This window comes from Biomphalaria glabrata, chromosome 8 (genome assembly GCF_947242115.1).
Source record: "Biomphalaria glabrata chromosome 8, xgBioGlab47.1, whole genome shotgun sequence".
Classification (NCBI taxonomy): domain Eukaryota; kingdom Metazoa; phylum Mollusca; class Gastropoda; family Planorbidae; genus Biomphalaria; species Biomphalaria glabrata.
The window spans coordinates 33750-44933 of record NC_074718.1 but is presented as its reverse complement, the minus strand read 5'-3'; the positions used below and the strand labels follow the sequence as shown (position 1 = coordinate 44933).

Genomic DNA, 11184 nt, shown 5'->3' with positions numbered 1-11184 from the left:
TGAATTATCTCCACCACCTTCAGTCAATAGACAACTATGGCTCATACGAGAACAAGAGCCTCTGCGTTGGCATCGACTATTTTCCAATCCTTTCTGTTCAGCTTCATCCATATTAAAATACATTTTAAAGGTTTTTATTACTTAATAGAAAAGATCTAGAATTTTAATAAGAATCTAGTCTATCTAGATCTAAAATTATAGATCCACCCAATTTTTTGTATACAAGTAGTATGGGTGTAGGATTGGCTTAATAGTATTTATCTTGAATCAGTTTGTTAATCTACATTATATGGGTATGATAGTTTTACATCTTCTACTAGATCAAGTTAAATATAGCTATCCTTTTCTAGATGTAATGTGAAAGTGTATCTTATAGTATTTTTCATTCTTAGGTGGATCTTGATAAAACTGCCTGGTTTTGTGGTTTGCACGAGACGGTTGACACAATGATCTGAAGTTCAAACTGCCATTTTTACTGTCCGCTGCGAGATCTTGGCTGGAATGTAAAAGGAATGTCCAAAATATTTAAATGACAAACAGGATGGAAACTGATAATGAGGAATGTATGTCCAGTTTTTTTTTGTTTTTTTTGTGTGTTTTTTTAATACAGATATGAAAGATGACATTACCCTAACTTAGAGTCATAGGAGTTTCATTAATTTATTTACTCAGATGCTGAAACAGACATCTGGCATATTCCTATAATCAGTATCATGGCCTTTGTATACAACAAAATTGATTGGAACTCCTAGACTAGAAATATAATTCAAGATTTATATAAGGCACTGGTCATAGTTTTAGAAAGAGTGGCTAGCATTCTGGTAAGATATTTTATTAATAATTAGAAATTAAATTAAATTTTATTTAATGATTTTAAATTTCTTTTTTAATAATTATTGTCCATTTTATATAGACTAGATTGTCACTAGATCTTGTTAGTCATCTAGACAATCTCATCTTATTTCTAAGTTTACTCAAGACTATGGTCTCTAGCAAAGATTAGAATTTTTTTTTAATTCAGGAATTAAAAGGGCGCCTCGGAGTAACCCACCCAACTTTAATGGGTACCTTACATTAGTTGGGAAAATGTATTTGCATATGGCCATTGTGCTGGCAGTGCTGGCCTTTGGTGATTGGATGCCATAGGCAAGGTGAATTGGGTGGCCCTTAATAAAAAAGAAATTGTGAGAGTTAAAAATAAGGCTATTTCAATTGTTTGGTTGAAATAATCAATGCTGGCGAGTAACAAAATATTATAATGTCATTTAATTAAGCCCTTAGTTTTCAAATTTTTTTTTGTAGATCTTGATATATGTATTACATACATTTTAATTTATATATGTTATGGATTTAGTTTATTTATAAAGCAGTTTAATAAATATTCTTTTCTATTTTTTTTTCAGCATACTAGCCAAGATTGATACCTCTCCACAAATTAACAAAGACATCAATGAAGCTTTGCTAAAGCTAGTGACAATTTACATGTTTTCTTATGTGGCTTAATTATAATAATGTCAAGAAAGCTAATTAAATAAGAACTATACATTTTATTGTCAGGCTTATGTTAGTCTTAACTATTTCTGTAATTTCTTATTCTTCATTATTGGGGGCATTATGGATCTTAGATAGTTTTCAATGGACCTTATTCACCAATTGTAAACAAACAACATTTAGCCACGTGGTGCTATATCTCTTCTATATAATTTACGATCTCATGTGTAATTCATGATGGTTGTCACGAGACAGTTTTTTTCATTGTTTTACCAATAAGATCACGTTACTAAATGTTGGTGAATGAGGTCCATTCTAAGATAAGTTAATTTTTATTGATCCAATCAAAGGGATATTCAGTTTGACTACAATTTTGCTTATAAAAAGCTCAATCGTAATGTTTTGTATTAAATAATAGTTTAATTGCGTTTTAAGTACTGATAGATAGTATGCTATGTAATATTTAAATGCAGTTTTTTATTATTAAAAATCATTGTTATGTAAATAATATAAGCTAAGCAGGGGGTCTACCGAAAAGCAGAAAACATGGCATAGGGTCTACAAGACAAAAAAGTTTAAGAACTTCTGGTCTACAGTGAAATCAGTCCCGGGATAGTGAATTCTTGAAAAAATAAACTTTAAAAAAACTTTTTCTAAAAAAAATAAAAAAAATTAAAAATGAGAAAATAAAAAATTTAAAAAAATTTAAAAATTAAAAAATAATAATAATAAAAAATTATTAAAAAAATTATAAAAAAAAAATTCAAAAATTTCAAAAAAAATATTTGAATATACACATGTCTGATTCCAAACAGCAATCTCCAAAGAAGAAAATGTCAATTCATTCAGCTACTAAAAAAAGCACATGATTCTTTAAAAAAAAAAATATAAAAAAATCCGATACTAAACAATGATCACAAAAAACACACAAGTCTAATTTCAATTAGAGCTCATAAAAAGCCATCACAAAAAAAAGCCCACAAGTCTAATGCAGAACATTGATCACAAAAACGCACAAGTCCAATTTAAAACATTGATAAAAGAAAAAAAAACAAATCTGATAAAGAACATCAATTAAAAAAACACATGTCCAAACTGCCATCAATAAAGACCCAAATGTCAATTCAATCAGCAACTACTAAAAAAAGCAGTTGATTAAAAAAAAAAAAAACAAGTCTTATACCGAACATTGATCACAAAAAAAAACCCACCAAGTCCAGTTTCGAACTCCACACCGATCATAAAAAGGAGGCACAAGTCAGACTTCTAACAGCCATCACATAAAATAAACAAATAAAAATGCCATTCTAAAAAAACACAAAGTAAATGCACAACTCGGAATGTGAATATCCATCACAGAAAAACACAAGTCTTTTTCAAACAGCCCACACAAAAAGCAGAAGTATGATTAAAAACACCCATCACAAAAATTTTAATAACCACCAAAAAAAAATGCGCAAGTCGGATTTCTATTACTGATCATAAAAAGGCACAAGTCCAATTCTGAAAATCGAAAACATAATCACACAAGTCCGATTCCAGTCAGCCATAACAAAAAAGCACAATTTCATTCCAAACAGCCATCACGAAAAAAGCAAATTTCTATTCAAACAGCCACTATACAAAACACGTTGATTCTAAAAAAAAACAAAAAACAACAAAAGTCCGATGTCGAACATCAGTTACAAAAAAAATAATTAAAAAATGTCCATTCTTAATAATTATAAAATGAATGCACAAGTTTGATTCCAAACAGCAATCACAAAAAGCATATGTCGATTCAAACAGCCACTACGAAAAACTTGAATGCAAAGTCTAAATAACCACATAAAAAAAAATTAAAATGTACAAATTCTATTCCGAGCATTAATCACAAAAATGACAAGTAAGAATCAAAATACATTAAAATCTTACCATTACCTATCAATCAGTCTGTTGAACCATGGGGGCACCACACAAGATCTGTCAACAGCCCTTCTATATTCCTCTCTGTAGTTAGCCCTGGATAAACCATTTCATGGCAGACCTGCACATTCTTTGATGTCTTCACATTGCTCTGTCTTTCATTCTTCATCCTGGAACTCAACGGTGAAAGGAGCATAACCCTGGTATTATGTTCTGGAAATAAAAAGAGAGTGATTAAGTCCCTTAATGTAATTAACACCAATTTTTAATATTTTTTTTTTACAAAATACATTAAATTCTTACCATTACCTATCAATCAGTCTGTTGAACCATGGGGGCACCACACAAGATCTGTCAACAGCCCTCCTATATATATAGATATTTTGATTTTAGTAGACAAGCCTTATAATTTCCTTATTAAGTTGATTTGGGAAATACCAAAAATAAAATACAAAGCTTTGATAGTAAGCCTGTGGTTTTTCGCAAATTGTGATCCTAACGTTTTGATTCTAACAAAACCCGTTCTAACTAAGCATCTATGAGGTAAAAGGAACATGTGTACTTAATTTCACTTGAATAAAATCGACAGTTTAAGAGATATCTTAATTTTCGAAGACAAGCCTTATAATTTCTTTCTTAAATTGATTTAGGAAATACCAAAAATAAAATACAAAGCTTTGATAGCAAGCCTGTGGTTTTTCACATATTGTGGTTCCAACTCTTTGATGCTATCAAAACCCGTTCTTAGTAAGCATCTAGGAGGTAAAAGGAACCTGTGTACTAAATTTCGCTTGAATAGAATCGACAGTTTAAGAGATATCTTGATTTTCGAAGACAAGCCTTAAAATTTCCTTCTTAAGTTGATTTGGGAAATACCAAAAATAAAATACAAAGCTTTGATAGCAAGCCTGTGGTTTTTCGCAAATTATGGTCCTAACGTTTTGATTCTGACGAAATCCATTTTTTGTAAGCATGTAGGAGGTAAAAGTAACATGTGTACTAAATTTCACTTGAATAGAAGCGACAGTTTAAGAGATATCTTGATTTTCGAAGAGAAGCCTTAAAATTTCCTTCTTAAGTTGATTTGGGAAATACCAAAAATAAAATACAAAGCTTTGATAGCAAGACTGTGGTTTTTTGATAATTGTGGTCCTAACGTTTTGATTCTATCGAAACCCGTTCTTAGTAAGCATCTAGGAGGTAAAACTTAACTTGTGTACTAAATTTTACTTGAATAGAAGCGACAGTTTAAGAGATATCGTGATTTTCGAAAACAAGCTTTATATATTCCTTATTAAGTTGATTTGGGAAATACCAAAAATAAAATACAAAGCTTTGATAGCAAGCCTGTGGTTTTTCGCAAATTATGGTCCTAACGTTTTGATTCTGACGAAATCCATTCTTTGTAAGCATGTAGGAGGTAAAAGGAACCTGTGTACTAAATTTGATTTGAATAGAATCGACAGTTTAAGAGATATTTTGATTTTCGAAGACAAGCCTTAAAATTTCCTTCTTATGTTGATTTGGGAAATTTTAAAAAATAAAATACAAAGCTTTGATAGCAACCCTGAGGTTTTACACAAATTGTGGTCACAACGTTTTGATTCTTTCGAAACCCGTTCTTAGTAAGCATCTAGGATGTAAAAGGAACCTTCGTACTAAATTTCACTTGAATAGAAGCGACAGTTTAAGAGATATCTTGATTTTCGAAAACAAGCCTTATAATTTCCTTATTAAGTTGATTTGGGAAACACCAAAAAAAAACAAAAAACAAAGCTTTGATAGATAGCATGTGGTTTTTTGATAATTGTGGTCCTAACGTTTTGATTCTGACGAAATCCATTCTTTGTAAGCATGTAGGAGGTAAAAGGAACCTGTGTACTAAATTTCACTTAAATAGAAGCGACAGTTTAAAAGATATTTTGATTTTCGAAAACAAGCCTTATAATTTCCTTATTAAGTTGATTTGGAAAATACCAAAAATAAAATACAAAGCTTTGATAGAAAGCCTGTGGTTTTTCGAAAATTGTGGTCCTATCGTTTTGATTCTGACGAAATCCATTTTTTGTAAGCATGTAGGAGGTAAAAGGAACCCTTTGAACTAAATTTCACTTGAATAAAAGCGACAGTTTAAGAGATATCCTGATTTTCAAAGACAAGCCTTATAATTTCTTACTAAGTTGATTTGGGAAATACCAAAAATAAAATACAAAGCTTTGATAGTAAGCCTGTGGTTTTTCGCAAATTGTGGTTCTAACGTTTTGATTCTGACAAAACCAGTTCTTAGTAAGCATCTAGGAGGTAAAAGGAACCTGTGTACTAAATTTCGCTTGAATAGAATCGACAGTTCAAGATATATCTTGATTTTCGAAGACAAGCCTTAAAATTTCCTTCTTAAGTTGATTTGGGAAATACCAAAAATAAAATACAAAGCTTTGATAGCAAGACTGTGGTTTTTTGATAATTGTGGTCCTAACGTTTTGATTCTATCGAAACCCGTTCTTAGTAAGCATCTAGGAGGTAAAACTTAACTTGTGTACTAAATTTTACTTGAATAGAAGCGACAGTTTAAGAGATATCGTGATTTTCGAAAACAAGCTTTATATATTCCTTATTAAGTTGATTTGGGAAATACCAAAAATAAAATACAAAGCTTTGATAGCAAGCCTGTGGTTTTTCGCAAATTATGGTCCTAACGTTTTGATTCTGACGAAATCCATTCTTTGTAAGCATGTAGGAGGTAAAAGGAACCTGTGTACTAAATTTGATTTGAATAGAATCGACAGTTTAAGAGATATTTTGATTTTCGAAGACAAGCCTTAAAATTTCCTTCTTATGTTGATTTGGGAAATTTTAAAAAATAAAATACAAAGCTTTGATAGCAACCCTGAGGTTTTACACAAATTGTGGTCACAACGTTTTGATTCTTTCGAAACCCGTTCTTAGTAAGCATCTAGGATGTAAAAGGAACCTTCGTACTAAATTTCACTTGAATAGAAGCGACAGTTTAAGAGATATCTTGATTTTCGAAAACAAGCCTTATAATTTCCTTATTAAGTTGATTTGGGAAACACCAAAAAAAAGCAAAAAACAAAGCTTTGATAGATAGCATGTGGTTTTTTGATAATTGTGGTCCTAACGTTTTGATTCTGACGAAATCCATTCTTTGTAAGCATGTAGGAGGTAAAAGGAACCTGTGTACTAAATTTCACTTAAATAGAAGCGACAGTTTAAAAGATATCCTGATTTTCGAAAACAAGCCTTATAATTTCCTTATTAAGTTGATTTGGAAAATACCAAAAATAAAATACAAAGCTTTGATAGAAAGCCTGTGGTTTTTCGAAAATTGTGGTCCTATCGTTTTGATTCTGACGAAATCCATTTTTTGTAAGCATGTAGGAGGTAAAAGGAACCCTTTGAACTAAATTTCACTTGAATAAAAGCGACAGTTTAAGAGATATCCTGATTTTCAAAGACAAGCCTTATAATTTCTTACTAAGTTGATTTGGGAAATACCAAAAATAAAATACAAAGCTTTGATAGTAAGCCTGTGGTTTTTCGCAAATTGTGGTTCTAACGTTTTGATTCTGACAAAACCAGTTTTTAGTAAGCATCTAGGAGGTAAAAGGAACCTGTGTACTAAATTTCGCTTGAATAGAATCGACAGTTCAAGATATATCTTGATTTTCGAAGACAAGCCTTAAAATTTCCTTCTTAAGTTGATTTGGGAAATACCAAAAATAAAATACAAAGCTTTGATAGCAAGACTGTGGTTTTTTGATAATTGTGGTCCTAACGTTTTGATTCTATCGAAACCCGTTCTTAGTAAGCATCTAGGAGGTAAAACTTAACTTGTGTACTAAATTTTACTTGAATAGAAGCGACAGTTTAAGAGATATCGTGATTTTCGAAAACAAGCTTTATATATTCCTTATTAAGTTGATTTGGGAAATACCAAAAATAAAATACAAAGCTTTGATAGCAAGCCTGTGGTTTTTCGCAAATTATGGTCCTAACGTTTTGATTCTGACGAAATCCATTCTTTGTAAGCATGTAGGAGGTAAAAGGAACCTGTGTACTAAATTTGATTTGAATAGAATCGACAGTTTAAGAGATATTTTGATTTTCGAAGACAAGCCTTAAAATTTCCTTCTTATGTTGATTTGGGAAATTTTAAAAAATAAAATACAAAGCTTTGATAGCAACCCTGAGGTTTTACACAAATTGTGGTCCCAACGTTTTGATTCTTTCGAAACCCGTTCTTAGTAAGCATCTAGGATGTAAAAGGAACCTTCGTACTAAATTTCACTTGAATAGAAGCGACAGTTTAAGAGATATCTTGATTTTCGAAAACAAGCCTTATAATTTCCTTATTAAGTTGATTTGGGAAACACCAAAAAAAAAACAAAAAACAAAGCTTTGATAGATAGCATGTGGTTTTTTGATAATTGTGGTCCTAACGTTTTGATTCTGACGAAATTCATTCTTTGTAAGCATGTAGGAGGTAAAAGGAACCTGTGTACTAAATTTCACTTAAATAGAAGCGACAGTTTAAAAGATATCCTGATTTTCGAAAACAAGCCTTATAATTTCCTTATTAAGTTGATTTGGAAAATACCAAAAATAAAATACAAAGCTTTGATAGAAAGCCTGTGGTTTTTCGAAAATTGTGGTCCTATCGTTTTGATTCTGACGAAATCCATTTTTTGTAAGCATGTAGGAGGTAAAAGGAACCCTTTGAACTAAATTTCACTTGAATAAAAGCGACAGTTTAAGAGATATCCTGATTTTCAAAGACAAGCCTTATAATTTCTTACTAAGTTGATTTGGGAAATACCAAAAATAAAATACAAAGCTTTGATAGTAAGCCTGTGGTTTTTCGCAAATTGTGGTTCTAACGTTTTGATTCTGACAAAACCAGTTCTTAGTAAGCATCTAGGAGGTAAAAGGAACCTGTGTACTAAATTTCGCTTGAATAGAATCGACAGTTCAAGATATATCTTGATTTTCGAAGACAAGCCTTAAAATTTCCTTCTTAAGTTGATTTGGGAAATACCAAAAATAAAATACAAAGCTTTGATAGCAAGACTGTGGTTTTTTGATAATTGTGGTCCTAACGTTTTGATTCTATCGAAACCCGTTCTTAGTAAGCATCTAGGAGGTAAAACTTAACTTGTGTACTAAATTTTACTTGAATAGAAGCGACAGTTTAAGAGATATCGTGATTTTCGAAAACAAGCTTTATATATTCCTTATTAAGTTGATTTGGGAAATACCAAAAATAAAATACAAAGCTTTGATAGCAAGCCTGTGGTTTTTCGCAAATTATGGTCCTAACGTTTTGATTCTGACGAAATCCATTCTTTGTAAGCATGTAGGAGGTAAAAGGAACCTGTGTACTAAATTTGATTTGAATAGAATCGACAGTTTAAGAGATATTTTGATTTTCGAAGACAAGCCTTAAAATTTCCTTCTTATGTTGATTTGGGAAATTTTAAAAAATAAAATACAAAGCTTTGATAGCAACCCTGAGGTTTTACACAAATTGTGGTCACAACGTTTTGATTCTTTCGAAACCCGTTCTTAGTAAGCATCTAGGATGTAAAAGGAACCTTCGTACTAAATTTCACTTGAATAGAAGCGACAGTTTAAGAGATATCTTGATTTTCGAAAACAAGCCTTATAATTTCCTTATTAAGTTGATTTGGGAAACACCAAAAAAAAACAAAAAACAAAGCTTTGATAGATAGCATGTGGTTTTTTGATAATTGTGGTCCTAACGTTTTGATTCTGACGAAATCCATTCTTTGTAAGCATGTAGGAGGTAAAAGGAACCTGTGTACTAAATTTCACTTAAATAGAAGCGACAGTTTAAAAGATATCCTGATTTTCGAAAACAAGCCTTATAATTTCCTTATTAAGTTGATTTGGAAAATACCAAAAATAAAATACAAAGCTTTGATAGAAAGCCTGTGGTTTTTCGAAAATTGTGGTCCTATCGTTTTGATTCTGACGAAATCCATTTTTTGTAAGCATGTAGGAGGTAAAAGGAACCCTTTGAACTAAATTTCACTTGAATAAAAGCGACAGTTTAAGAGATATCCTGATTTTCAAAGACAAGCCTTATAATTTCTTACTAAGTTGATTTGGGAAATACCAAAAATAAAATACAAAGCTTTGATAGTAAGCCTGTGGTTTTTCGCAAATTGTGGTTCTAACGTTTTGATTCTGACAAAACCAGTTCTTAGTAAGCATCTAGGAGGTAAAAGGAACCTGTGTACTAAATTTCGCTTGAATAGAATCGACAGTTCAAGATATATCTTGATTTTCGAAGACAAGCCTTAAAATTTCCTTCTTAAGTTGATTTGGGAAATACCAAAAATAAAATACAAAGCTTTGATAGCAAGACTGTGGTTTTTTGATAATTGTGGTCCTAACGTTTTGATTCTATCGAAACCCGTTCTTAGTAAGCATCTAGGAGGTAAAACTTAACTTGTGTACTAAATTTTACTTGAATAGAAGCGACAGTTTAAGAGATATCGTGATTTTCGAAAACAAGCTTTATATATTCCTTATTAAGTTGATTTGGGAAATACCAAAAATAAAATACAAAGCTTTGATAGCAAGCCTGTGGTTTTTCGCAAATTATGGTCCTAACGTTTTGATTCTGACGAAATCCATTCTTTGTAAGCATGTAGGAGGTAAAAGGAACCTGTGTACTAAATTTGATTTGAATAGAATCGACAGTTTAAGAGATATTTTGATTTTCGAAGACAAGCCTTAAAATTTCCTTCTTATGTTGATTTGGGAAATTTTAAAAAATAAAATACAAAGCTTTGATAGCAACCCTGAGGTTTTACACAAATTGTGGTCACAACGTTTTGATTCTTTCGAAACCCGTTCTTAGTAAGCATCTAGGATGTAAAAGGAACCTTCGTACTAAATTTCACTTGAATAGAAGCGACAGTTTAAGAGATATCTTGATTTTCGAAAACAAGCCTTATAATTTCCTTATTAAGTTGATTTGGGAAACACCAAAAAAAAGCAAAAAACAAAGCTTTGATAGATAGCATGTGGTTTTTTGATAATTGTGGTCCTAACGTTTTGATTCTGACGAAATCCATTCTTTGTAAGCATGTAGGAGGTAAAAGGAACCTGTGTACTAAATTTCACTTAAATAGAAGCGACAGTTTAAAAGATATCCTGATTTTCGAAAACAAGCCTTATAATTTCCTTATTAAGTTGATTTGGAAAATACCAAAAATAAAATACAAAGCTTTGATAGAAAGCCTGTGGTTTTTCGAAAATTGTGGTCCTATCGTTTTGATTCTGACGAAATCCATTTTTTGTAAGCATGTAGGAGGTAAAAGGAACCCTTTGAACTAAATTTCACTTGAATAAAAGCGACAGTTTAAGAGATATCCTGATTTTCAAAGACAAGCCTTATAATTTCTTACTAAGTTGATTTGGGAAATACCAAAAATAAAATACAAAGCTTTGATAGTAAGCCTGTGGTTTTTCGCAAATTGTGGTTCTAACGTTTTGATTCTGACAAAACCAGTTCTTAGTAAGCATCTAGGAGGTAAAAGGAACCTGTGTACTAAATTTCGCTTGAATAGAATCGACAGTTCAAGATATATCTTGATTTTCGAAGACAAGCCTTAAAATTTCCTTCTTAAGTTGATTTGGGAAATACCAAAAATAAAATACAAAGCTTTGATAGCAAGCCTATGGTTTTTCGCAAAATGTGAACACAACGTTTTGTTTCTATCGAAACCCGTTCTTAGT

The 11184-nt window shown here is 31.2% G+C and overlaps 1 long non-coding RNA gene across 1 annotated transcript; it reads left to right on the top strand.

Moving 5' to 3' along the window:
• Positions 1-245: 245 nt before the first annotated feature.
• Positions 246-1548, top strand: LOC129927815 (uncharacterized). Its single transcript, XR_008779507.1, has 2 exons — positions 246-563; positions 1404-1548. It is a non-coding gene; the product is annotated as an uncharacterized LOC129927815 (long non-coding RNA).
• Positions 1549-11184: the final 9636 nt, after the last annotated feature.